Source organism: Peromyscus maniculatus, chromosome 19 (genome assembly GCF_049852395.1).
Source record: "Peromyscus maniculatus bairdii isolate BWxNUB_F1_BW_parent chromosome 19, HU_Pman_BW_mat_3.1, whole genome shotgun sequence".
NCBI classification, from domain to species: domain Eukaryota; kingdom Metazoa; phylum Chordata; class Mammalia; order Rodentia; family Cricetidae; genus Peromyscus; species Peromyscus maniculatus.
This window is the reverse complement of record NC_134870.1, coordinates 50174262-50201824: the sequence shown is the minus strand read 5'-3', so window position 1 is coordinate 50201824 and position 27563 is coordinate 50174262. Positions and strand designations below refer to the sequence as shown.

Here is a 27563-nt window from a genome sequence, read left to right as displayed (position 1 = left end):
ATCCCATTCTAACCTCTGACTTAAAACGAATGTATAATTACTTAAAAGGTCTTCGGGTTTTTTTTTTTTTGTTTTTTTTTTAGTTGCTCACTAGTAAAGTTCAATCCAGAACAAGTGGGCTGCTTTGATGAGCATGATAGACTATGGAAGGGGTGGCAATTTTGACATTGGGGATTGTAGATGACAATTACAGTATTAGGGGAAAAAATCAGCCTACAATTTATTCTGTGGATATTTTCTTCTTGGAGTGGTTCAAAAATAAAATCCTGCTTCAAGCAGATAAGTGATTATAAATAGCAGCAATTTTTTTTAACAACTCACCTTGCAACTTAGGACTTTTCTGAAATTAAACTGATTCAAATACTTATAACGAGAAATAGAAATTTTTGATTTTACCTGCAATGTCAGAAACAGCTCTCATCATCAAAATGCAGCAATCAGGCAAGCAGCACCAACAATTTGGAGTGAGAGATAAAGCTGGGCATAGTCTAGCCTGCCCAGTGTTTGCTTGGGATGAAACTCCTGGCTGGTGGCTGTGAGAAGCAGGCACCCAATGACGAATTTGCTGCTACAATCTTGGGTTGGTGGACAAAGAAGAGCTTGAGTTGTGGACAGAGGAAGAACTCCTTCTTGTTTGAAGTTTTTAACTTCAAATGTCTAAATTGGCGCACAAGTACGGCAGTAGAAGCTTATTAAAATCATGGTTGGATTAAAATTAGTGTAATTTACATTTACATTTTTGTAAATTGCATTTACATTTTATAAGAGATTAGGCTCGATTTGAAAATAAACTGAAAACCCAGTAAAATTTACCCTTGACAATCCTGTATTTTTTTTTTATATAAAGTAGATTATCCATGGTCTTGGATACTCATTCCTAGGCCGTACATTTTATCACACAATGAAATTTAAGGACTTCAGAGCTCAGCTAGGACAAAAACATTCGTTCAGCTGTGTAGAAACACGGCCCTTAAGAGCACCCACCATCTACTCACAGTGACTAGAATGTGGGTGGAAATTCCAAAATGCTTGTTGCATTCTTACTTTAACTTCAGTTGAAATAGGTTATATTTGCAAGGTATCATGTTATTTAAGTTAATACGACAAGACAAACACTCTCAGCATGAAACAGATCTGGGACAGAAAGTGCTTGATGCAAATTCCTTATATTAGAATATTAAAATATAACTCAAATGTGCATGTGCACGCAAACCATTTTGTATAAAGATCTAACCGTGGCACTTCCACTTCAATGACAGGAATTACTTTTCCTAGTCCTTTATTCAGTAAAGATTCCTAAGCACTAACTACATGGCACTTGTAGCACAAATCTTAAAAGGTCTTATTAATAAAAACAAATCCAGAGCCAGGTATTGGGGTGAATGCTGAAAGATCAGAGAAACAGAGCAAGCCACATCCAACCTTGCCAATTCCTCAGCTGATCTTGTTTCCTCAGACTGAAAGCCTCTGAGTCCTCATCCAAATGGATCTCAGCTGAACTACTGCTAAAAGCTAAAAGCTTACAAAGGCTGGTCCTCACACCTTATATAACTTTCTGCTTCCTGCCATCACTTCCTGGGATTAAAGGTGTGTGTCACCATGCCTGCCTGTTTCCAGCTTGGTTTTGAACTCCTGAATGCTAGGATTAAAGATGTGTGCTACCACTGCCTAAACCAATGTTTAATATAGTGGCTGTTCTGTTCTCTGACCCCCAGATAAGTTTATTGGGGTGCACAATAAATCAACCACAGGCACTGGATGCTAGGAATTCTTATCTAGGTAAAGCAGACCAAAGTTCCTTTACTTTATTTTATAGGACTTACACCCTAGTTGTGAATGACCAACAAAATGAGTGTGGTTTGTTGTATTGGGGACATTGTAGACCTGGAACAGAAGAGGCCTTGACCTCATTCAAGTTTTCACACATTCTTGCAAAACAATGGACCCCATTGAGTTACAGCTTCTGTGAAAGCTGTGCTCTCTTATTTGAAGTTACACACAGAGAGACATACACACATGCATGTGCACACGTGCACACAACATCCCTTCATGACATAGAACTTTCAGGTGTGTCTGTTGATTTCCTGAGTATTAAAAATGGCTAACAGCACTACTTGAGAAGTAGAATTATAATCAAATGTTCCTAGAACCCCCAAGACCCTCTGGTGGACCAACAGAACACAGGCTTGTCTCTTGAGTGACAAGAGATCTGTAACTTGAAGTTCCAATAGTCCATGGGGGTCAGAGTCTAGCTACTGATGCCTGACCTCTCTAGTTGTTCATTGGTTGGTTGTTTTTTTTTTTTAATATTTATTCTGCTTTTCTTGTTAATGATTATCTCTTCTTCCCATATCTAGCTGCTGCTTGCAGATGCTGCTGGCACCTATATTGGGCAACATCCCCACGTCAGAGCAGATGAGTACCCTTCCAAGAGACTAAAGTTGACACAATTTCCCTATCACTTGCAGTTTTACTTTGGAGGCAGCTCTATGGAACCTGCCCCCATTCAGGCTGGAGATCTTGATTATGCAATACAATATGAAAGCTTTTTTTTCTTTTTGTGGCAATGTTTTATTTATCTTCAGTATTTCTCCGTCCTCTTATTTCAAGCTGAGAGTCAACCTATTTGCTTCTCTTGATCCCAGACATTTTGCAGAGTTGGAAGTAAAATCCTCTTGAGGAAAACTGTCATCCTTAGCTTTTGTGAAATATTGCCTCATGAATAAGATCCTTTGGGCTCATTCCCAACAGGTAAGGAGGTGGATTTAAGGCCATTTGTAGTATATATAAATGGGACCAAGATTTGTGGGTCCCATGACCATTAGCTACTGTAGTCATTCCAAAAGAAATTGCCAGGACGTATGCACCCTACACTATCTTGTTATCTACAGAGACTCAAGACACATGGAGCAGAGGTTTGAGAGCCTCAAGGTGGTGAAACATTTGTGCCAGCAGCAACCACAGTGTAAAACATAACTTTAGGAGCATCCTAGGTGCTAGAGGCACAAGCCAAGAAGTCACACAGTTCTAATGCCAGGTACATCCTGGAAATGCCTTGAGTTTCATTTTTTAACAACTGAAGACCTGAAGATGGAAAAAAATAAAATAAATATCAGCTGAACAGGAGAGTGTATGCTTTTAATCCCAGCACTCCATAGGCTAAGACAGGAGGATGGTGAATTCCAGATAGGGAGGTAGACAGTGAGCCTGCCTATGAAATAAAACAAAAGGAAAGATTGGAGGAAAGAGAGAGAAAAGAAAAAAAGACATGTTACATATATGATGCATATCAAGCTTTATGCCATAAACATTTTCCCCATGTATAGACAGTAATAACTTCATTAAAATTAAGTTATTTTCTCAATACTATTTACATAAAATGATAATAAATGCTGCTGTTGATTCAAGTTTTTTTTTTTAATTTCTGAACTTATTTAACATTTTTAAACCCAAGAATGTGACTAAAGCTGACATTTATCCAACATAGATTTTCTGCTTCTTGATTTTATACTTTCAGGAAATTTCAAGTTAGAGTTAGTATGTATAAGATATTAGATAATTGTCTAAAAGATTAATTATTATCAAACACTAAAGTACTAAATGAGACCAAAGTCTGGTTTCATTTATTTAATGTATTTAATTCTTAGAAGTTGATACTTGGTTCTGGTGTCACACCTTTAGATCTGAGTGTGTGACTTTTTACATTATTCCTCTAATGCCAGTCAACCAGATATGTAATTAACTTGTGAAAGGTCTTATGATTTATATATCATGTGAATTTAAGGAATGTTTCTCTGTCTCTGTTGCTGATAGCTGAAATGACAAAGATAGCATTGATCTCATTGAGTTTCCTGAGGTTGCTACAGTAATTCATGACGTCAGTACATGTGAATGGACACTGGGAGCATTCAGCGCTTTTACATTTTTAATTATTGCATGACTAGCGTCCTTTTAGGAAATCATACGACCTTTCTTCTGCAGCATTCCTGTTCAGTCTCTGTGACATAGGTGGAGCTGACTATCTTTAGCCATAGCAATGCTCTGGCCACCATTCAGCCTCAGTCATGTGACCCATGACCCTCCCAAGAGTGATTGCTGGAAGAACATTGCTTTCCTTTCTTTACAAACTTCTGGAGCCTCGGGCACATGGGGTCACTTCAGTCATGACAGTTAGAAAATGGAGCCATGTTGATGAGAGGAGCTGGATGTTTGGAAATCCAGCCGTGTTTGGAAACCCACTTTTGGAATTTTTGTGATGTGAGGCAGTTGATGCTGTATTTTATCTAACATTAGATTGTGTTAGAGTCGTGTCATTCATTACAAGTAGGATTTTCAAGAAAACAGGGGTAAATGTGCTTTAAATATGGCTCCTTTTAAAAGGCTACATTGTACTCATTTAGAGATGATTTATGCTGGAAGTAATCAGACTTCAAATCTTTCTCTTCCTATCTATGAATATGTTCCTTGAATACCTTGGACCTCAGTTTGCTTCCTTCTCTGGCATAATCAGCATGGCAATCTCATTTATTGCAGATTATTAATAGAAACTGTGTGTGTGTGTGTGAGAGAGAGAGAGGGGGGGGGCAGGGAGGGGAAGAGAGACTGGGGAGGGAAGAATTGAGGGAGAGAGGGGGAGAAAGAGGGGGGCTGGATGCTAACTGACTATGTCAGGTCCATGATAAATACTGAAGTTGTTTTGCTTATACGCTAAGCAATATGCACACTAACAAAACTGGTTAAGAACAAATAGATTTAAAAGGGCCAGGCAACACATCAAAAATTAATTTTAAAGGCAAAGGAGATGTAGGGTGGACCTAGAAGACTTAAACAGAGCTCAAAGAATAGTAACAGAAAAAACTGAAGGCAGGATCACCACCAAGCCAATGAATCAAAAGTTGTCAGCCACTGGCCCAGACACTCTATTTATTTTACTTTTTAAACGGAATCTATGATTCTGTCACTAAAACAAGAACTCTGCATAGAACCAAACCAGCAGATATTCGAAGTTGGCAGAATTTTTGTTAGCAGTTTCAGTACCTTGATCGTAAATTTCATTTAATTTTTTTTCTAGCTGTAGTGCTAACAGGATATAAAATACTCAAACATTAAATTTCCAGTTTTCTTGGAGTTTTGTATTCACATAGTAGACATTTCCACAGACATGTGGTAACAGGTATTTAATGGAATGCAGTTCTAGTCTGGAATTTTTATTTACTGGAAGAGATAAATAAAATGTCAATTTCAAATTATCTGCATTAAAATAAGAAAAGGGATTGCATGGCAAAAATTATTATATTAAAATTATAACTCATATTAAAATGTGGTGCTTTCTTTAAGTATAGTTCATTCCTAGACTTGGGTCAAAATCTAAGACTATAAAATGGATTAAAAATAACACAGTAAAACTAGAAAAAAGTCATCAAAAGGTGATAGATGTTTTTTACTGCTAGTTACTTAGAAGTACAGTATTCTTTTCTGCAAATTTGGATGTTCTTAAATCTTAAATTATTTTTGACATTTTAAAAAAATGAATCACAGTAAGTATGGTTTGTACTGGAAAGGCAAGATATCATGACAGACCATATGTTTCCTTATTTTATAATACATGAATGTTAATACACAAAGTGACTGAATATTATTTGAATATCATTGTTACTAATTATTTCTTACCTTGTAGTATCAACATAGCAAATTATTTAAATGTATTTGAACAGCATAATTCTCATGTTTATCAGCTGTTTGGAATATTTTTTTTCTCCAATGCAAGGCTTGGATTATTCTCAATTATGTGCATAAAGCCACCAGCACCAAGTGCCTCAGTCCCTGGATACTGACTGTAGTATTAGTGTCACACATATATACACAGATGGCCAAAGAATACGGAGGTATTTCATTTCCTGGGGTTCTTCTAAGCTCTCCATGAAAGGTGATTGGAGGGGAATGTTAAAAATGGGACATTTTCTGTGGCCTTTTTTTTTTTTTTTTTTTTTTTTTTTTGGTTTTTCGAGACAGGGTTTCTCTGTGTAGCTTTGCGCCTTTCCTGGAACTCACTTGGTAGCCCAGGCTGGCCTCGAACTCATAAAGATCCACCTGGCTCTGCCTCCCGAGTGCTGGGATTAAAGGCGTGCGCCACCACCGCCCGGCTTTTTTTAATTTTTTAATTTTTTTAGAGACAGGGTTTCTCTGTGTTGTTTTTGGTGCCTGTCCTGGATCTCACTCTGTAGACCAGGCTGGCCTCGAACTCACAGAGATCTGCCTGGCTCTGTCTCCTGAGTGCTAGGATTAAAGGAGTGCACCACCACTGCCTGGCCATTTTCTGTGGCTTTAAGCAGTTTCTTTCAACTTTTAAAAATCTGTCCACTACGTTAACATTCTTATTAAAAGTTAAGCTGTTGGCCGGGCGGTGGTGGCGCACGCCTTTAATCCCAGTACTCGGGAGGCAGAGGCAGGCAGATCTCTGTGAGTTTGAGGCCAGCCTGGGCTACCAAGTGAGTTCCAGGAAAGGCGCAAAGCTACACAGAGAAACTCTCGAAAAACAAAACAAAAAAACAAACAAAAAAAAAAAAAAAGTTAAGCTGCATACAAAGTTCCATTTTCTTGCTTAAACAGGTTATAGAGTCTAAGGAGACTGTAGCTCCTTAGACTCAGCATGGAGCAAGGGTCACCCAGACTTGGGAGGTCATTTTGTCAATAACTATTGTGGGAGACCACCACAGATTACCTAGGCTTTATCAATGCCCATCACAGAAGACCAGGAAAGGTGTCTAGATCCTTTTCATGAATCTTTTACTCACCTCAAGGTGGTGAGAAGCCAGCCTATCTGGCCTCCCAGGACTCCAGTTAGAGAACAAGGCAAAACTGTCCTGTTTCCTCTTTCATTTCAACATGGCTCCTATGCATCCCTATGATGCCCAAGGCACCAGCAAGAGAAATGAAGTCGGTGTGAAGACACTTGACCATGACACTGCCACAGTCTTTGTTGCCACCTTCCCCTGTCCAAGGTCATGAAGAAGGTTGGGATTCTGCCTCACTCCTTTTCCTCCAACATTGACCATACTTACATCATTCTCATGCAGTACCTGTAATATTAACATTCTTATGATCTGGTCCAGAAATTCTGGCCCATGGTATCTAAGTGAAATCTTCTCTAGGATTTGCCTTCTGAGTATGGAGCATTAAATGGTGGTTCCCTTTTTTTCTTTCAGCTTTTTTCCTGTAACAGTAAAATCCTACCCTAAGGGAAAACATGTGCAGAGAACAATAAATTAGATGAAAGGAATTTTAAAAAGAAACATACAAAATAATTTCAAAATCTGTACTCACGTTTTAGCCAGAACAGGACAGTCTATCATTTATGCCAAGGTCAGAGGTCAGATGTGGCCTGTTGTGATTAATGGAGCATGGACTTATATGTGTTTACCCATCATGAAGGCTTATAGAGGAGTATGAAAAATAGTGAAAATTGTAACATAAGCTTAACTACCTGAAAATAGAAAAGGAGGAGAGTGAATATATGAGAGATGATATTCATGAAAGTTTGAAATTATGTCCTTGTATTCTGGACACCATTAGGAAAAATACTGGATTATGGTAACCATAAAATAGTTTTTTAAATGTTATATCCAACGTATCTAGCAAAGAAGTGCACAAGTAAATAATGGGATAAACCATTTTGTTTTGTAAGTAAGTCCCAGTAAGGCATACAAATGGGGTGAGTTCTTCCCAGAAAACCAAACCAATCAGGCAAACCTGTGACTACTTTGTAGTATGTGCGCACCAGGAGTAATTTCTTTCTTCTCCCTGAACCATTCCTTATTGTATTTAGTGTTTTACAAAAAAAATTTGTGTGTTATCTTTAAGTAACACTATACTCAGGTGAAACTATGACAAATGTGAAAATTAATCTACACAACACATAAATGCAACTATTTTCCCAACTATTTTCCAGATATGGAGAAGAGTGGTTACAGATGTAGTGTCTTGTTACTGGGGGCGGTGGTGGGGAACTGTCTTCAGTAGATGAAGGACAGTTGCACTGTGCTGTTGAGAAAGGGAGAATTTCAAAATTTTGAATGAAGTCTTACATACATGTTCCATGTTAGAATGTGAGTTTCCTAGTTATGCTCATTCTGTGTCGCTGTAGCCAATTATCTGTAGTGGAGTATTTTATATAGAAAAGAAGTTGATTTAGTTGACAAATCTGGAGGTTCAAGAGCATGGCACCATTGTCTTGGTAAAGGCTAGCCTGTGTTGTTTTACAGCATGGTAGAGAAACAAAAGCTAAATGGCCACATTCACAAGAGACCAAATATGAGGGGTGGCCTTGTTTTATAGCAATCTGCTCTTGCAAGAGCTAACTCATGCTGAGAGACCAGCACTAATCATATCCCAGGTGGTGCCTTCACAATCTGGTCCTGGTACACTAAGACCAAGCTTTGAAAGTTCTGCAATCTCAACAACACCATATTGGGGACCAAGAGTCTAGTGCATGAACCCATAGGACGAAGTAATAGCACCCTAAAGCCCATCCTTCCATATTCAGCTTGGGTCATTGGGACTGAAATGCCTGCTGCTTTAGAATTGCTTCATTTTCAATAAGCTTTAATTGGACATGAGAGAAAGTCACAGAATGTAGCAGAAAGGATTGTCATGTCCTATTTACCTGTACTGACTTCCTGTCCAATAGGAAGGATGTAACATTTCCCATACCAGTATTTGAATCAGTTTTTTCCATCACTTTATTATTATTATTTTTCCATCACTTTCTGTTTCCTCCATCAGCCTTATTCTTTGTTCCAAGCTTCTGGCACTGGCTTAGCAGTGTCTTGCTCTGACACAGGGAAACAGACTCAATGAAGTCGCCCTTTGAGCTTCTAATTTTAAAATTCCTTTTGTCTTCCAAATCCTGAGGTGTCAGCTGCTTCCCGTAGTTAACATCCTTCTCATACACTAGTGTTCCTTTTGGTTGGCTAGTTAAAAATATTTCTGTAAAATTCTCTCTTTGGAAATATGAAATTTCTCTTTTAGAGCACTAGACTTATGAAAATAGTATTATTATGTCTATATATGTGGGTTGAACATATTTGCTGGATATTTAAAGTATGATATTCTGTATAACAATATATAATTCAGATTTTTCTAAAGCCTTACACATGTTAATTACTTTGCCTCAAAATAATGAGGTAGCCTATCACTGGCAGAGAGGTAACAATGCTCTAGGGAAAAAAAATCAGGCACAGAAAAATAAGTAATTCTGCTAAGATCACATGGCCATTAAATATTGGGGCTAGGTTTTCAGAGTTGAAATTGCCTTTTAGAATATAGCTTTTTACCTGGAACTGGTTATGTTTGTGTACTAGGTTAACGTCCTAGCAATAAGGATTCCATGTGAAAAATGGAAACTGGCCTAGGCATTTCAAGCAGCAACATGTTTACTAGAGGTGCCTAGGTTCTTACAAGCCCATTGGTAGAGATGAAAGACAAAGGTGTTACCAAACTTTGACTTAGAAGTTGCTCCTGACACTGCAATCCATCATTTAGGCAAACATTGGCAACATTCATGATTCTAGAAACATAGCCATCACCATGTCATTGTCATTGTCAAAGCCACCTTAAAGCAGATGCTATAAAAAGGATGATAATTCTCTCCATGTGTTATTTTCCCATTTTTATTGCTCTAAACGCACAACTAACATGAAAGCACTTCATGCTAGAGGTGTGCTAAGCTAAACAGTACTCCCACCAAGATACCCATATCCTAATTCTAGGAACACATGTAAATGTCTCTTATGTGGAAAAAAGGAATTCTGCATATAGAATTAAAGAAAAGTTAATGATCTGGGTAACCTATCCTAGATTGTTCGGGTGAGCCCAATACAATCAAATGGTCCCCTTAAGATGGGAGACAGCAGGGTCAGCTTTGGACCGGGGCTTAGGAGATGCTTCATTGCTGGTTTTACAACTGGAGAATGGGGCCCTCTGGTTGATACTGATCCTCAGCCCAACAGGATCCAGGACCACCCATAATATAAGCCTTTCTGCACATCAGTGAGAGATTTTTCTATGTTAAGTAAGCCCCTTAACATGCACATGTAGATTTTTCTTATTAGGTTAATGAGGCAGGAAGACTCACCCTAATGTTGACAGCATCTTCCTGCAGTGAGCCAGATGAAAGGACACTGAAGGGGAAAGCTTTGCTCTTTTCCCCTTCCTCTTGACCTCTTGCTGGAGTGTGCTGCTGCCCCCACTGTGGTTATCCTTTAATGATATCAGAACCCAGCTTCATAGAACTTCCAACATGGACTGAAGACCTAGGCTTTCCAAAAATGTTCCAGTCCTGCACCAGATTGCAACTGCTGGAGACCCCCAGCTTGACGGACTGAGCATACCTAACCCTCGGTTTTGCCATGTGAAGAAGCCATCAACTAGACAATCCAGCCCATAGCATGTAAGCCAACCTAGTAAATCTCCTTTAAATACACGCATTCTGTTTGCTCTGTTCCTCTAGAGAAGCCTAGCTAAAACAGATCATCAAACTTGGAATGCCAGACAAATCCAAACACATGAAAATAGAGATGCCTCCCTAGAGTCTGTGAAAAGAATCAAGCCTGGTACTTTAGGACTTCTAATCTTTGTTGCTCTTAAAAAAGAAATCTGAAAAAAAATTAAAAAAAAAAAGAAAGAAAAAAAAAGAAGAAGAAGAAAAAAAAAAGAAATATGAATTGTTTTAAGCACCAAGTCTTTGGTAACCTGTTATAGTAGGAACAGGAAAACTAAGTGCACATTTCCAGGAGGTAGCTTTACTGAAAAAAAATGGCAAGAACGTTAATTTAGATATAAACATCAGGAATATGTATGGTATGGCCCAGTTAATGCTGTGCTCCTGCTTTTCCAATCCAGTAATTTAAGAACCCATCCTCATATACTTACCCTAAAGGAGTTTGTTACTGGGACCTTAAAGAAAGCTGAGCCAGCACATCGTAACAGGTGGAGGGGGTCATCTCTGTTGACAAAGGGGGTTCTGTAAGATGGGTGGTTTCCAAGTTCTCAGATCCATTCCAGTACAGCCTAAACCCAGCATTCCAATCCCAGGTTGACACTGCTCCTCTATAGACTCTGATACTTTCACCCCAAAGCTCCCAAGACCCCAGATGACTCTCTGACAGCCAGACAATACTGGTGCCTCGTACTCTCCTGACATCTTGGCTGCCACCAGACCTTTATCTCCAGTGTCCCCCAGCATTCTGTGCTTTGCCTTCCCTAGGACTGTTACTCAAATATGTCCCCATCTTTCTCTTTAATATGGAATGTCACCTACCTTTATGATATAGTTCACATCTAACATCCTTTTAGATATAAGCGGGTGACTATTTCCTCCTCCGTAAGTGTGATGAGGTAGAGCACTCACACAGGCCATAATTTCGTGAAGTAGCTTCATCATTCACAGATAGGCATCTAGGGACAACAGAACCCCTTTCTTTGTGTGTGCAGATGCAACCCCATAAGGCTCCAGTAGTGCCGGAACTTTTAATAAGTACTTGTTCCATGCAACACAGTTTGAGAGCACCTGGGCAATCTTTTGTTCTGTGATGTTCTACCCCAGTAGACACAATAATTGCTAAACTAAAAGCATTGTAAGGGCATCTTATTCTAGAAGGGATGTGGACACGGATCTGTCTGGACCAGACAGTTCCTTGTATCTCAGAACACTGCATATTGATCCTGGGAACTGCATTAAGAGGTGAGGAGAGCTGGGTCAGCCAAGGCAAGGCAGGGACTGGCTTCTCGCTGGCTTCCTCTATTTTCTCTTAGAGTGATCTTGACTGTTTTTATGTTTCACCATCATTATACTTCGTGCCCATTAAATTATTCTAATGTTTGAGTATACAGAAGCTTGCTGCTGCTCACAACCCCATTTAAGTAAACTTAATTATTCAATTGTGTTTCCCAAGGCTTTGCTATGGCTATAAACCCAATAACTTAGCAGCTGAGTGAATGAAAAGAACACAATAGGTGGAAGTTAGTGGTTTTGTCAATACTTCAATGAAACAAACATTTGCAGAGTTTGGGCAGTGATTGTAAGCTAAGCTCACCAAGGAATTTTGATGGTTTTTTTTTTTTCATATATCATATTTTCTTACATGAACCTTTAAGTCTCCCATGGAAACAGTCATTTATGAAAAAGCATTAGTGAGCAATTAAGAATTTCCTGAAAATGGCTGGTGAGATTAGAGGAAATTAGACTACTAACAATGTGGTAAACTCTCTAGGTATGCTTGGTCTCATAAAAGTCCTTCAGTCGTGCTTATAATCATTGTCTTGATCCTTCTCTGAAAGGCAGCCTTCCCCTCCTCCACACCCCCACTCATTTATTTCATTTTGAAGAATTGCTTCCTCTTTCACAAGAATAAATAGCTCTATCTATCAAGATACCTTACTCCACAAAGCTGCTTTCCCTTACATTTAAATTATTACAGCAGTGCCAGGAAAGTAAAAGCACATTGATATTCATAGCACCATAGCTGGCTTTGTCTAAATTGTGGAGGGTTATGACAGTATATTGCCTGAAGTATACTCATTATACAATTTTATTTACCCTTTATCATTATGCATTAGTTGCTTTTAGAGATAATTTTTCTCTTGCCTTATTATTTCTTAATTCTATAATATTCACAAACATTATTTATGAACTCTTCCCAAACCCCAATTATCTTCCCACTGTGGGATATAATGAGTGCATTTCCACTAAATGACTTTATATTTTTTTATTACTTGGATCTTCTTTCATATAATCCTAGATGCCTTAAGAATTTGCATAAAAACACTATTTAGAAGCTGTTTTATTCGTAGTAATTTTTCCAATCCATTGGGTGAATTTTCTGTCATCTCCTGAATCATCATACTTCCTCCACTCCGATACCTTGGTGTTACAGCAGCTTTGGTGCCTGTTCACTGTTATTTCCTCCTCCTGTGAATGACAAACAGCCATGGTTGGTGAAATACTGGGTAAACACACACAGCATGCAACAGGCTCTCTGCGTTCACCACCACTAGAAAACAATAGTAAGGATCAAAGTGAGAACTGGGTGAGTTGTGCCAATGGAGAAAAAAACTGGGCAGACATTTGAGTGTATTGTGTGTGTGTGTGTGTGTGTGTGTGTGTGTGTGTGTGTGAGAGAGAGAGAGAGAGAGAGAGAGAGAGAGAGAGAGAGAGAGAGAGAGAGAGAGAGAGAGAGTGTGTCTTGAGGAAGACCAGCTCCCTCTTATTCCCCCAGGGTACTCTTGAGCAGGGAAGAAATGAGGAATTTGTAGATAGAAGGATAGAGGAGAGAGACAGACAGAAAACGTAGAACAGCCTCGGGAGGGCCTGGGTCTCAACCCACCAGCCCCTACTGTCTCTACTAAAAGGCTTTTTAAAGGAACACCAAGGGGTGTAGCAAAAGACCTCTCCACCAGCACAGCCAAGTGCAGACCATCCAAAACACCTGGTGACCTTGCATGTGGTCCAGCCATCCCCTAATGCAGTCCTGATGGGTAAAGCAAGCTCAGATCTCACTAGGAAACCTCTGTGGGCTCCCACAGTGTGTGCAAAATAGAAAAGAAAAGCAAGCTTTTGAATCTGTCAGGCTTACACATTTCCTTTAAGTGACATTGAGAACAATAATTATGTTAAAATAAAAATCCCCTAAAATTTTGTGCTATCAGCCTTGGGGCAAGGGCAGGGGCTTGGACCTGCCCTTACTGAATGTACCAGCCTCTGCTGACTCCCTACAGGAGGACTTACCTTCTTGTAGGAGGGAATGGAGGGTAGGTTGAGGGAGGAAAGCTGGAGGGGCAGGAGGAGAGAAAAGTGGGATCTCTGATTGGTGTGTAAAATTAATAAAAAATTTCTTAATAAAGAAAATTTTGTGCTATATTTGTACTGTACAAAGCCATAGCTGTGACTTAATAAGATTTTCACTGTGGTTGGTTACATGCTACCTTTGGAAATTTTTAGTAAATGATGTATTTATTGTATTTCTCAGAAAATATTAATACATGTCATTATCTTTTACTTGTGAACTATTTAATCAATTATTTCCTTGAGTTTTTCAATCTAGAAATCATAATCATCAAGATGATGGCATTGCATTCTTTTAAAAAGTATACAACTGAATCAAGAAACAAATCCATTTCTTTTAAATTTTCAAACTTAAGGGGATATGATATAGGTTTTTTAAAGATTTTTCTTATAATGTTCTGTATTTCTTAGGTGTATGCTAATTTCTGGAGAACACATTGTTATTCATATTAGCTACATTAATTGGAAAATATGAAATAGAATAGGAAAGCCTAACAACAGGAAATTAGCTTCAATGAAGTAAGATGCTCTAAGAATAAAAGCATTGGAAAAATAAAGATCAATCCAGTGTGTATGATTGAAAATGAAATCACTATAATGATAAGCACTTTTAAATACAGAAAGAATAACCACCCTCATGTATTACTGCCCGGCTCTCACTACTTCATTCAGGCATATGTCCCTCTGTTTTATGGGTATGATATTCTTCAGATATCAGAGGGCACTAAAACCACCCTGTGTCCCACAAGAAAGGTTTTAGTGTGGAGCTATTGGTGGAAGTATTAAGGCAACTTTACGTAGTTAAAAGGGAGGTTTATTTTATGGGGTAATTTACAAGTAAAGGGATAGATTGCAGGGTCCCTCCTGGTACCATGGAGGCATGGGTGGAAGCCATCTAGGCCTTTGGAATTTGCCCCACATTGGGTGCCAGATATTGGTGGAAGTATTAAGGCAACTCTATGTAGTTAAAAGGGAGGTTTATTTTGTGGGGTAACTTACAAGTAAAGGGATAGGTTACAGGATTGGGGAAAGGTGTATTGCTGTCTAGTGGTGTTCTCTGGAGAACTCTGTTCGGTTTACCTCCAGCATCCAGGATCTAGGAACCAAGAGAGCCAGCACATCTGGATCTCAGGTCATAAGGGCTTCCTCTTGGCCCCGCCTCATAGGCATGACAGTTACCTGACGCCTCAGTGGGGGTAGTACTTCCAGGTCAAAGCTGGAACAGCTATCTACTACATGGAGCTTACCAGAAGAACAAAAGGCTGAACTGGGGTCATAAAATTAATTTATAGTAGGCCACAAAAATTAGAATATCATCAAACAGAAATGCCCAAGTGTTATTTGTCTTCCTTCTTGCCTGTCAATCAGAGGTGACTTATAGTCCCCTTTTTCCCTCTCAAAATCCTTCTCTGGTAACTGTCTTCTCTTTTTTATATTGCTGTGTCCAACATGCAGAAAATGACTTCATTACCACCCTCTTCTTCATTCTGGAAATTCTAAAGCAAAGTTTTCCCAAGTTTTCTGCATCATTGAGTTACCTATTTGGTCTACCAGGGAAAAGGGTGTTGAATTAAAGTTAATCTTGGAGAGCATGAGCCTGTCAAGCATCACTTAGTCTCACATAGACATTATGTTTTCACCATCTTGCAAAGCAGTATTGTAAATTAGCCAACATGAACACTGAATATTTTGGTCCATCTTCTGCTGCTCACTCACAGAAGATCCAGGTCTCAGGGGCTATGTACCATTCCAGGCAACACCTGGATTCTGAACCTAATCTATTTGTCAAAGAGTAAAAAGGGGATTAAGATTCCTTTCTCCATAGGGTTGATTCTTTTCCTGCTGGCTTTATCAGTGAACAGAATGATGTGACTACAGTCACTACATGGGTTCTGCTTCCTTGAGACTGAGCAGAGATCATAGGAAAACAATGCCAATGGTGGGCAGCTGTGCAGACACACTGGCTCAATCTGATCCTTTACTAATTCACATTGTTTTCCTCTGGTGTGATTCTCAGTCTACATTACAATCTTAAATTTTTCCATAGCCCATCCTGCAGATACACACTAGCCAGATAAGCAGGTAAACCTAGTCTTACATCGTCTTTGAGGTACTCTGTTCCCCATTTGTGTGTGTTTATTTTCCCATTATATCATCTTTAATAGAGAGTAGATTTTCTCATAGTTAAGGCCCCCTGAACAGCTTTGTTGAGGTATAATTTGGTATTCATCATTTCTTCTATCTCCCTTGCTAGACCTTTTACCTTGGCCAACATCTCTGATTACTTAGGTTATTTACTTCTTGAGTAACCTAGATCCTGATCTTCATAGTCCTTCACTCTTTTCTTTCTGATCACATCATGGAGTAAACAACTGGTTTGTGGGTAAACATTTTGAATTCCAAATAGTCTACATTACCCCAATTATGTTGCAGCAACTCTTATCTTTTTACGAAAAGCAGATCATACTAATCTGGTATAGTGAATCATTTCTTTGCCTGATGGTCAGTAGTTGTGATATACCTACAGTGACTAAACTGGTATTACAGTTGTAGGACTAGACTTTATTTTCTGATAGACATATTCGCATTTACTAAGGAACCAGAGGCTCTAATGTAGAGATTTTTTAAGTACAGAGACAGGAAGCAAAAAGTCCCTGAATGGAACATTGGGAGTGAGGATTAGGGGAGTCATTCATGGATTCAAATTGGGTCTTAGGTCCTGAGTACAATCATTTTTGTACTTATAATGCTGAACATATAATGATTGCTGTTTCACAGTACATACAGCAGTGGTTCTCAGCCTGTGAGTCATGACAAGGGCTAGATGGGACAAAACTCTATCTTCACAAATATTTACAGTATTATTCATAACAATAGCAAAATTACGGTCATGAAATAGCAGTGAAAGTAATTTTATGGTTGAGGGAGGTGTCACCACAACATGAGGAAGTGTATTAAAGGGTCACAGCACCGCTGGGTTGAGACCACTGGAACCTGAGGGATACAGGGTTGATTTCTCACTATTAAGAGTAACATTACTATGCTACTGCTTTAGCTATGCCTTTAAGGAGTCATTCATTGGCTTGAGTGGTGATGAATGCTTTAGGATCCATGAACATTCACCCATTGTCACCCCTACTTTATCCAAGGCAATGTTATATGAGATGTCACGATGATAAATCAGAAACTCTGGGCCACCTGATAATATCGGTAGCCAAGGTACTATGGAATTGGGTGTAAAAAGTCATACCCATACATTTATCAATGCCACTAAATGCAAATATTTGGTTTTTTTTTTCCTGGCTGAAACAGGTTTGATTTACTTAGCTTGCCACCAAGTGGCTGTTTCTTGAAGAATAGTTCCATTTTGAGAGTTCAGCATCAATCTTGCCTATTGAAAGGTGAACATTAATCCTTGGTAGTAAATATGTCAGCCTCAGCAAGAGGAAACACATACATAGTCTTCATGCCTGACACCCTGACTACTTCATTTAAAAGCCAATTTCTCAAGCACTGTGCTGCCATGGACAGGACCTGGATGCCTTTCCATCTACAAAACCCCAGATCACCCTGTTCTATTTGTTCATAACTTTTTCTGCAGTGGGGGCAGCCTTGTCCTTCCCAGGTGACTGCAAGCAATTCTTCATAGCTCCAAGTATCATATACCCTACCTACCTCAGACCACTTCCTCCCACATTTAACTCTTGGCTAGGTATGCCACTCAAAGCTTTATGCACAGAAAGATTTCATCTCACTGCTGCTATCAGGGCCAACCCTGAGTCAGATTGGAATATAGCAGCAACAGAATTTTATCGTGACAAGCTGAAGCCATGACACTATGACAACTCATCATGGAGAATTCCTTGAAAGGTCTTGGGAGTGGAGATTGGGGTAATGAAGGTGACATGGGGAGGGAACGTGAATCATGTTTAGATTTCTTATGCCCCTGGTCTCTTGTAACCTAATATTAATTGGGTCAGTTTTATACAATGTATCACTCTTTGATCTTATCGCATGGTGGTTTTGACAGCATACAAATGACGATGTGCATACCTGTGGTCACTTGATGTTCTATAGTCAAATGACAAGCTCCAATTAGGGCCCAGAAATACGATAGAAACTGATTTTCTGTTGCTGAAAAAGTTTTCTGCTGCAGGTGGAACTGTCTTGCTAAAAAACTGTAGAGGGTCTGTAATGAGTTTCTTCTTCGTGACCCTTCTCAGAGCTTGAAGAAACCATACTAGAAATTCTGATGATCACAGAAACCTCTGGCACTGCACGATTTACCATGATACTTGTCCCAAATGACAGTAGTCTTCTTCAGTATCCTGAATGTATTGAAGAATCCAACCTAAAATTGACAGTCTTCTGTGCCACCCAATAAGTTTACACCATCTGCCTTAATTCCTTTTGTTTTTATGAAGATCAGACTGGTAAGATACAGAGGGATGTAATGGGAGCAATAGTGTGCCCTTTTACACTTTTAAGTGTGGCACTGAACCGTTATCTTTATCTTCTCATACTATGGTGTGTTGAACTGATTAAGAATCTTACGTTCTCCATACGAAAGTGCATTGTTCTGATTAAATATCTTAGACACGTTCAGTGGGTTCAGAAGCATTCACTTGGCCTCCCTGCCCCTTCAGAGTCTTAAAGCATAGATAGGTTGGAGAATCAGTGTAAGAGTACTCTCAGCTACCAAAATTAGTTACCCACAAATCACGGAAATGGCACATTGGTTCCACTATGAGACATATCTTAAGCCAAGGCAGTATTTCCCACTAACCTCTGCATTATTACAGGAAAATCATGGTAGTATTCTGTTGCTTATACTGGTGACATCTCAGATGTAAAACTATATTAAATTGCTTGAGATTTGAATATCTCCTTTTCCTCAAGTCTTGTACATAATCTGAAGAAATGATAGTGATTCCTCAGGACTGTGGGGAATCACTGTGTAAGCATGCTGTAGATGTTTCAAGATCCTTTCTTAATATCTAGTTTTACTTTCTTAAATCTGCAAGCTCCACATTTGAGAATAAGTTCAGGTTTGGAAACTCAGTCAAAAACATGGCTTTCTTTGCTATGGCTGACATAAAGCTTCTGTTTCTAAATTTGTCATTATTTTTTGGTTACAGATATGAACTGTTGACTTTCCACCTATCTTGACCTAGAATGATTTTGATCTTTAGGTCATTACCATTGACTTTTATGGACTAGAGATTCCTGGCTGTCCCACGGCACTTCCCATCACAGTAATTGCATCAGTCTTGATGATAATTTGGTATTGAATTTGACCTTGGCTCATATTCTAGGGTCTTGTTATCTAGCGAGTCCAATTCTGCAATCTCAAAGAGAAAGTCTGTTGCTAAAATCTTCAGCAATGTTAGTTTTTTTTTTAACTTGTGTATTCATTGGGCTAGAGCAGGGGGCATTTCTCCTGTGGTCTTCAGGAGAACAAAGTCAATTATTCTGCTGTGTTTATAATAAATTGATTGTTAAATGTCAAGTTTTCCTCAATACTCATCCATAGAGGTCAACTGTCATCTTCTCTGATTTTCAGACACTGTATTAGCAGTTTATTAGAATGACTGCAGATGCCATCGGAAGATATTAGCCTTTAAACCTCAAGATGACTTCAATTCATAGCATGTTTTGGTCCTGACATGATTTTGATGGATACTCTATTTCCTCCCAACAGGAGCAGAATTTTCATCAGCTGTCTGTAGTGAGACTAAGTCTAATTAGTGGTCTAGAAGCAATAAGGGGGTTTGAGGAAAATTTTAATGAGGGTGAGTATCATTTTTCAGGACATAGACTTTATATGTTATTTTGGCAAGGAGAGATATTACAAAAAGCCAGAGGAACATTTGCTATCGAGGAAAGCTTAAGGCAAATATGAGAACCTGAGGAGAACCAGTTGATTCAGAGGCCTTTTGCTGGTTCCTGGTCTCATAGGTAAAATTATTTTTTAAAAAAATGCAAAAGAGAATCCTAGGATGATTTATTGGAGGCCAACAGAAAATTAGGTGAACATTGTTAGTGCTTTAACAAACGTTGCCAGAAGGAAGATGGAAAGAGGAGGAAAACAGAAGGTTAACAGCAGAAGTCCATGAGCAATGTCATCAGGGAGAGGACATGTGGACTATAGACACTCACATCCTATTAAAGCAGTAGTTAGTTATTCCTCCAGCTTCTTTTCCTCAGCTGTGCCATGATTGTTTTCACCCAACGTTGGTCCACTTTGGGTCTGATTCCCTCCTTGGTTCAGGAGGTCTCCAGCCTTGTTTGAACAAGGGAAGCACCTGATGTCTACATTCAAAGAGTATTATGTTTACACCAACTCTGCCCTTCGCAAAGGTGGGAAGAGGGCCATGGATTGCCAACCACACTATTTATGTCAGAAGATTTCACCTTACTGACGTTCATATATCCAGAAGGGATTCCTAGAATGGAAGATTCTTGTCTACATCAAAAAGGATGTTTTCAATCACAGATCATATCATTCTTAGTCAGTGGATTCTGACATATTGATATTCATATGTCCCAAATGATGCCTAGAAAGAAGGTAGGCCTCTGTTCATGAGAGCATTCATGTAGAACATGTAAAAGAAAAAGTTTTAGGTAAAGAGATCTACATGATAAAGGTGGAAGGTACCCAACTTATATTGCAATGCAAAGTCTGCCTACATTAGAGCATAAAGAGGCTTAAATCAGTTACATTTATAACAACACCTGATACATACAAAATGCCTAATATCCTGCACCTATGTGCACACACCCACACAGAGACATGCAAATATGTGATTAAAACTAGGAATCCTAATGTGAAGAGGGAAATCCCATGAGTTCCTCAACCCTGGGAAAGAAACTACAGACAATTAAAGAATGTAGAGAGCAGGAGAAACAGTCTTCCCTAGGGAAGATGCTCCAGATTGGTTTGCAAGTGACCAGTATACAGTCTAATCAAGCTGTGTTTATATATTTAGGAATATACTTACGGGTGTGTGAACAACAAAGGTAGTAGAGGCCATGAATTTGAGGGAGAGCAAGGTGGGGATTTTGTGGCAAAGGATACAGGAAGGAACAGGAAAGAGAAAATGATGTAATAACATTTTAATTTCAAAAAATAAAATAAACAATTAAATGGTGCAAGGGGAGAGATAGTTCAGTAGTTAAGAGAACTTGCTGCTCTGGCAAAGGACCAAAGTTTGGTTCCCAGCACCCACAACAGGCTGCTCACAGCCACCTATTCCTCCAACTCCAGAGGATCTGCTGCTCCCTTCTGGCCTCTGTAGGCAACTACACTCACATCCACATACAGATGCATATGCATACACATAAAGACAAGTACAATTAATATTTTAAAATCATTAACACATAGCTGCTTGTTATTCCTATCACCTAGCATGTCCTTATGAGAGCTATTTGAAGTCCGTTTTGATATGAGTGAACCAAGGGTATTGAAAAGCTCATAATGAAGAAAAATCAAATATCTCAGTATTGATCTTTTTCAACATAGAAAGGAATAAGGCAGACTTTGTGGACAGTTCAGTTTGAGAAACAATCTTTTACAGGAAGCAGTTCACATTCTACTTCTTGGAAGGATGTGAATTGTTTATAAAACATGTCAGATTTTTTTTTAAACTGTGGGTGAGATGAGCATCTCCAGCGAGGCAGCTCTCTGATGACCAGAAGTCTAATGATCATGAACTGAAACTAGATGTCTTTCCTCCCCCACCTCTGTCCCTTCATTCCACCTCCTCCTATCTAACCATTCTTTTTTTTTTTAATTAAATATCTTTACCAAAAGAACTTAGTTTGTTCAAAACCTTTTTCCTCTTGAAAAGTGTGAAATGAAACTTGGACATATATTCATAACAAAAATGTTGTGGTTTTACTGTTTAACACCCATGGTGTTGAAAATGTATAAAATCAGTGTAAAAAGATCCTTCCTTGCTTTCCTGACTTCTGAATGATTGAGACAGATTCTTCTGTACATATGAAGCTAATAGATGAGCATTAGGTACACATGAAGCTAATAGATGAGCATTATGTACACATGAAGCTAACAGATGAACATTATGTATACATGAACCTAATAGATGAACATTATGTACACATGAACCTAATAGATGAGCATAAAAGGCCTGGTGTTCAACTGACCTAACTCCCATGCTATGAGTTAGATTCATTTGTTTCTTCAAAATGAACTGCCACAGCCCTTGCGCCCTTCATTCCCAATTTCTGGAGACAAACAACGCCAAAGAGAAGACTGCATGTTAGAAAGCAGATGAGATTGCAAAATACCCACTGGCCAGAAAAGCCCCTGTGGGTGACAAGGGACAGCTGAGAATATTCTGTTGTCAGGAGGGAGCAAGGGTGGAAAGGAGGGAGAGAGGGAAGGAGAAATGAGAGAGAGAACATGAATCAGAGGGGTAAGAGCAGAAGCAAGGACTAGAAGAGGAGGTTGAGAAAGAAAGAAAGAAGGAAAGAAAGAAAGAAAGAAAGAAAGAAAGAAAGAAAGAAAGAAAGAAAGAAAGAAAGAAAGAGGGAGGGAGGGAGGGAGGGAGGGAGGGAGGGAGGGAGGGAGGGAGAGAGAGAGAGAGAGAGAGAGAGAGAGAGAGAGAGAGAGAGAGAGAGAGAAAGATTAGGGTAGGGATGGAGAGAGGGAAGAGAAAGAAGTATTTCCAACAAAGATAATAAACATCTCCAAACAATATTTTGTTTTGAAAATTAATTGTTAATAAGCAAACCATAGTATGCTGGCTCTCACTAGATACTGATACATTTGAATGGCTACATCCTGCTGCTCTGTAATAATGACCCAGAAGTACCCACTGAGTCTGGTGTACCAGGAAAGGCAGAAACAGCAGTGGCCCAAGCATGGATACCTTCAGGATGCTAGAGAAGCCTAGGACTTAGCAAATGAATATTTGTTAGCCTGCTGACACACTGAGACAAACTGCCTTCAGTATGAGTTTTGGAGCCCAGTAGGAAATAAAGTCTGCTATTAATTGAGTCACACTAATATTTCAGGGTAAAAGAGACACGATGGAATTTTTCTCCACCTGCTGAGCTCACTCTGCATTTTTTTTTTCATAGGGTTTGGTGGTTTGGCCAGACAGTTGATTTTCTAAGACACATCTGGCTATGCCATTAGCAGTTATTCCTGAATGTTCCGGCTGTTGCCAATGTGGCCTGCTAGTTTAAAGCAGTCAGAGTGCCATCTTGGGAAAAACTACTCCTACAAGCTGTTGTATAAAACCCAAGCAGTTGTCCTGCATAAACTGTTTTTAACAGTGCACATAAGGGTCTCCAAATGTTTATGTCTTCAGTAGTATTTAGGTTACTGAAAAGTCTATTATAGAGAGAATTTTCTTTTATTCCTATATTTGCAATGTTATTGATTACAGGCGCCAAAATGTTCCTAAGTGCCAGGTTCTTCTAACAGACTTCCACCTTTGAAGAAAACCAAACATCTACTGAGAGTTTTCCCTTAAATTCTTAACAGATGAAGAGGGAACTCAAAAGTCTTCATTCAGTTGACTGTTCACTTTCTTTATCTTACCCTTGTCTGAATTGGGGTAATTTGGTTGTTCAAGTTAGAGAAAGTATTTCCAGCAATGACTCATCTCCAGGTAGCTGATAGAAAATGTTGACCACTCTATTTTATTTGCACTCTAAGTACATAACCTTTTATCAGTGACAATTTTAATGTGCTCAAAGCATTTTAAAAAGCATACCCATTTTCACAAAATTAAAGGCTAATGTTTAAGCACCATCTAAACAGTTTCAGATACGAATTCATTTCATCATTCTAATAACTCTCTGAAATCAGTTTTATTTTTATTTTCTTTGCTGCTCTAGAGCAGAAGCACAAAGAGGTTATGTAACCTGCCTGATAAATGGTAGAGCAGACACAGGTATCAGGAGTTAATGTCAGACCCTATGTTTTTAGTTATTAAGTTTACTACATCTGGTGCACTTTCCTTGTCCACAACAGAGAGGAAACTAGATAAATACTCTGACAGAATAGGAAAGGAAGACACATTTCTTCATACCACTGTTTTCCCTTCTCTGATATCTGAACACAAGTCAGATGCCCAGAGCTTCAGTGTTTTTCCTCATTTCTAAGGTGGCGCAACGAATGCCAGGATTTAATTAGGTAACATCGCTCCCTCTGGTAGTCCCTTACAGCTTCCCATCACAACGATAATCCCAAAGCTTTGCAAGACCCTGGAAGTTCAGGTGTTTGGTTACTTCTCCACTCCCATTCTCTTTCAATGGACTCCCCATCAGCCTCTCTAGTTTCCATTTCTACAGTTCCTATAGACTGTTTCCTGTTCCTCAATTATATGTAAGACTCCCATAATTCTCTAGGTCTTCCGTGTTAATTTCTTAGAGGTGATCTTTAGTTATATGCTCATAAAAATACTCTTATTCCATTTTATTTTTATTACTGTTCTATTTCCCTTGGAAGTGACCAGAATTTGCCACAACACTTGTTTAGTAGACATAATCTCCCTGTTATATATCCCGCCCACAAATGATAGCACCTGCCTCCCGGCTACTACCAGATGACATCAACACAAAGCAGAGATAAGGGATGGGGTGATTTGATCACAGGGCAGACCTTTGGCCTTTGAACTCCTAACCATCACAGCTATCTAATGATTTGGTAATTTCCCTCCTGTGTTTTTGTTATTGTTTTGTTTTGTTTTTGTGATTGCCTTTTATTGGTAGAAGTATTAAGGCAACTCCACGTAGTTAAAAGGGAGGTTTATTTGGGGGTTTTACTTACAACAGGTAAAGGTTATGGGATTCGGGAGAGGTGAAGTGCAGTCCAGCCGTGTTCTCTGGAGAACTCTGCTCAGTCTACCATCTGACATGCAGGATTATCAAGAACCAAGAGAGCTGGCAAATCTGGATCTCGGGTCCTAAGGGCTCCCATCTCGGCTCCGCCTCAGGGGCAGGCCATTGGTAGGCATGACAGTTACCGGAAGCCTCACTGAGAGTAGTACTTCCAGGTCAAAGCTGGACCGACTACCCACTACCACCTTTCCTTCTCAAGTTAAGCTTTTTGGTTAGCACAATGAAATGGATTTCATTGCTGCATTTCCTAATAAATTATTATGCTTTGTAGTTAATCCCCTCACATATACATTTTAAAGATTCGATATTTTGGACTCATCCTCGTTTTAAAATTTTAGACTCACAAAATGTTAACTTTAGTATCTCACCCTCTCCTGGTTTCATTATATAATCTAAGAGAATTAAAACACATATTTATGAAAAAGGCACGTCACAGTTCTGGAATTTAGAGAAATGTAAAATCTACTCATAGTGACTGAGTTGATCAGTAAGAGACCAAGTGTGTAGTTACCCCGATACTGTGAAAGAGACTCAGGCTGCCAGGAGAGGGGAACAGATTAGATGATTACCCTGGTTTGCTTTCTGTTGCTGTAAGAAGACACTCTATCTAGGGCTGGAGAGATGGCTCAATGGTTAAGAGTACTGGCTGTCCTTCCGAAGGACCTGAGTTCAATTCCCAGGCAACCACATGGTGGCTCATCAACATCTGTAATGATATCTAGCACCCTCTTCTGGCCTGCAGGCATACATGCCGACAAAGCACTGTATACATAATAAATAAATGTAATTTTTTTAAAAAAGACACTCTAAAAGTAACTTAGAGGAGGAAGAGGTTCATTTAGCTTATGTTTCCATGTCGCAGTCCATCTTTGAGGAAAATCCAGACAGAAACTCAGAGGTAGAAACCATCGGGGAAAGCTGCTTGCTGCCTTGTCCAACTGGCTTTCCTACACAGTGCACATCCACCTTCCCTGAAAACAGCACTAACCACAATGGGCTCAGCCTATCTGTATCGATTAAGTATCAAGACAATCCCTCAGAAACATGCTCACAGCCAGCCTGATCTGGACAACCCCTTTTCCAGGTGACTCTCGATGGTGTCTAATTGACAGTTAAAACCAACCAGGATAATGACATACAAGATTGTCAGTCTGAGAATTAATGTTTCTGGGTCAAAATATAAATGTTTTCAAATTTGTGAAAGTATTAAATGACAGTTTTAGGACCAAGTTAGTTCACTTTTCCAGGTTAAATAACAAATCCCCTTTATTGATGTAACACAATGAAAGAACATGGTATTACAATCAGACTGATTTGAATTAAAACCACAGTTCTGCCCCCCTTTTTTTGACTTGTGTCCTTAACCAAGCTGCACTAGTTCAGGTTCCTCCTCTCTAGAGCATGATCACAAGGCCAGGAAACTAAAACTCTTTCAGTATTCCAGCTTTCTTGGGCTAAAACCATTCATTAGACTTAGTTTTCAAAGCAAAGTTCAAATGTGAGCTGAGAGTGTTGGACCATACCCATAATCCCAGCTTCTCTGGAAGCCAAGATTGGGGGATCACAAACTCAGGGCCAGCTGGGGACCTTAGAGGCCCCACAGGGATAGGCAACCATGATTAAAGAGCCTACAGAGCATGTGCTGGCTATAAAGTATGCAATGATTGAAAACCAACAGGTATTCTGCTTTAAACAGCATAAATAATAAAGAACTAGAATTTCTCATTCACTTTTTCCAAAATCAAAAATTGCTTATGAGTCCTCTTAATATAGAAAACCATGCGGGAAGATCAGAGTTAAAAGATTTTCTGCTTATTAACTCTACTAAGAAAGAGAAAAAGAGAAAGAGAGAGGGGAGAGAGAGAGAGAGAGAGACAGAGACAGAGACAGAGACAGAGACAGAGAGACAGAGAGAGGAGAGAGAGAAGCAACCAAGCAAGTAAGCTTGAAGATTTCTTTTTTCTTTTCCCAGTTCTGGGCAGAAATACTATTTATGTTTTTGTTCATTGGATAATTAGCAAACAAGAGGACTTTTAAATCAAAAAGAGAGAAATACTCTGCATTTTTATTCATCTATTTATTTTACATCCCAGCCACAGCACTCTCTTCTACCCACCCCACCCCACCCTGTCATCCTTCCCAATCCCTCTCCCCAGCCCATCCCCAATCCCCTCCTCTTCCATCTCCATCCAGGAAAAGGCTAGTCTCCTGTGAGTTAACAATAAAACATGGCATATCAAGTTGCAGTAAGACTAAGCACCGCCCCATGTGTTATGACTGAGCAAGGAGATCCAGCATGAGACGAGACAGTCCCCGGTCCCATTGTTAGGGGTCACATAAGAGCACCAAGCTAGCTACACTACTGTAATATATGTGCAGAGTGCCTAGGTCAGTGCTATGCAGGCTCCCTGGTTGTTGATTCAGTCTCTGCGAGCCCCTATGAGCCCAGCTTGGTTGATTGTGTGAGCCTTCCCAGGGTATCTTTGACCCCTCTGTCTCCTACACGCCTTTCCCCTCCTCCTCTGCAGGATTCCTAAACTCCACCTAATGTTTGGCTGTGGGTCTCTGCATCTGCCTTCAGCAGGTACTGGATGACGCCTCTCTGAGGACAATTGGACTAGGCACCATAGGAAATGGCCAGTTCAAGCTACTTACCCACAGACTTCTGGGAGATTCCCCTGTACCAGACTCCTGCCCCACCCCTAAATGACCCCTCAGCAGTGCCCCTCAGCACTCTCCTCTCCATCCCCCCCCAACCTGATTGCTCACATCTCCATCCCCACCAGCCCTCAGTCCACTCACAAAATCTCTTCTACTTCTCCTTCCCAGGGAGATCTGGGTGTCTCCC

General features: G+C 39.5%; 1 long non-coding RNA gene across 4 annotated transcripts; it reads right to left on the bottom strand.

Annotated features, from left to right (window-relative positions):
• Positions 1–620: 620 nt before the first annotated feature.
• LOC143269595 (uncharacterized) lies at positions 621–24794 on the bottom strand. Of its 4 annotated transcripts, XR_013046118.1 has the most exons (7): positions 24645–24794; positions 12920–12967; positions 11318–11454; positions 10930–11002; positions 7080–7483; positions 6795–6902; positions 621–3084 (listed from the first exon to the last, which is right to left on the bottom strand). It is a non-coding gene; the product is annotated as an uncharacterized LOC143269595 (long non-coding RNA). The 4 variants fall into 4 exon arrangements; XR_013046115.1 differs by having other exon boundaries at positions 6795–7483; XR_013046117.1 differs by lacking the exon at positions 24645–24794 and adding an exon at positions 20260–20421 and having other exon boundaries at positions 6795–7483.
• Positions 24795–27563: the final 2769 nt, after the last annotated feature.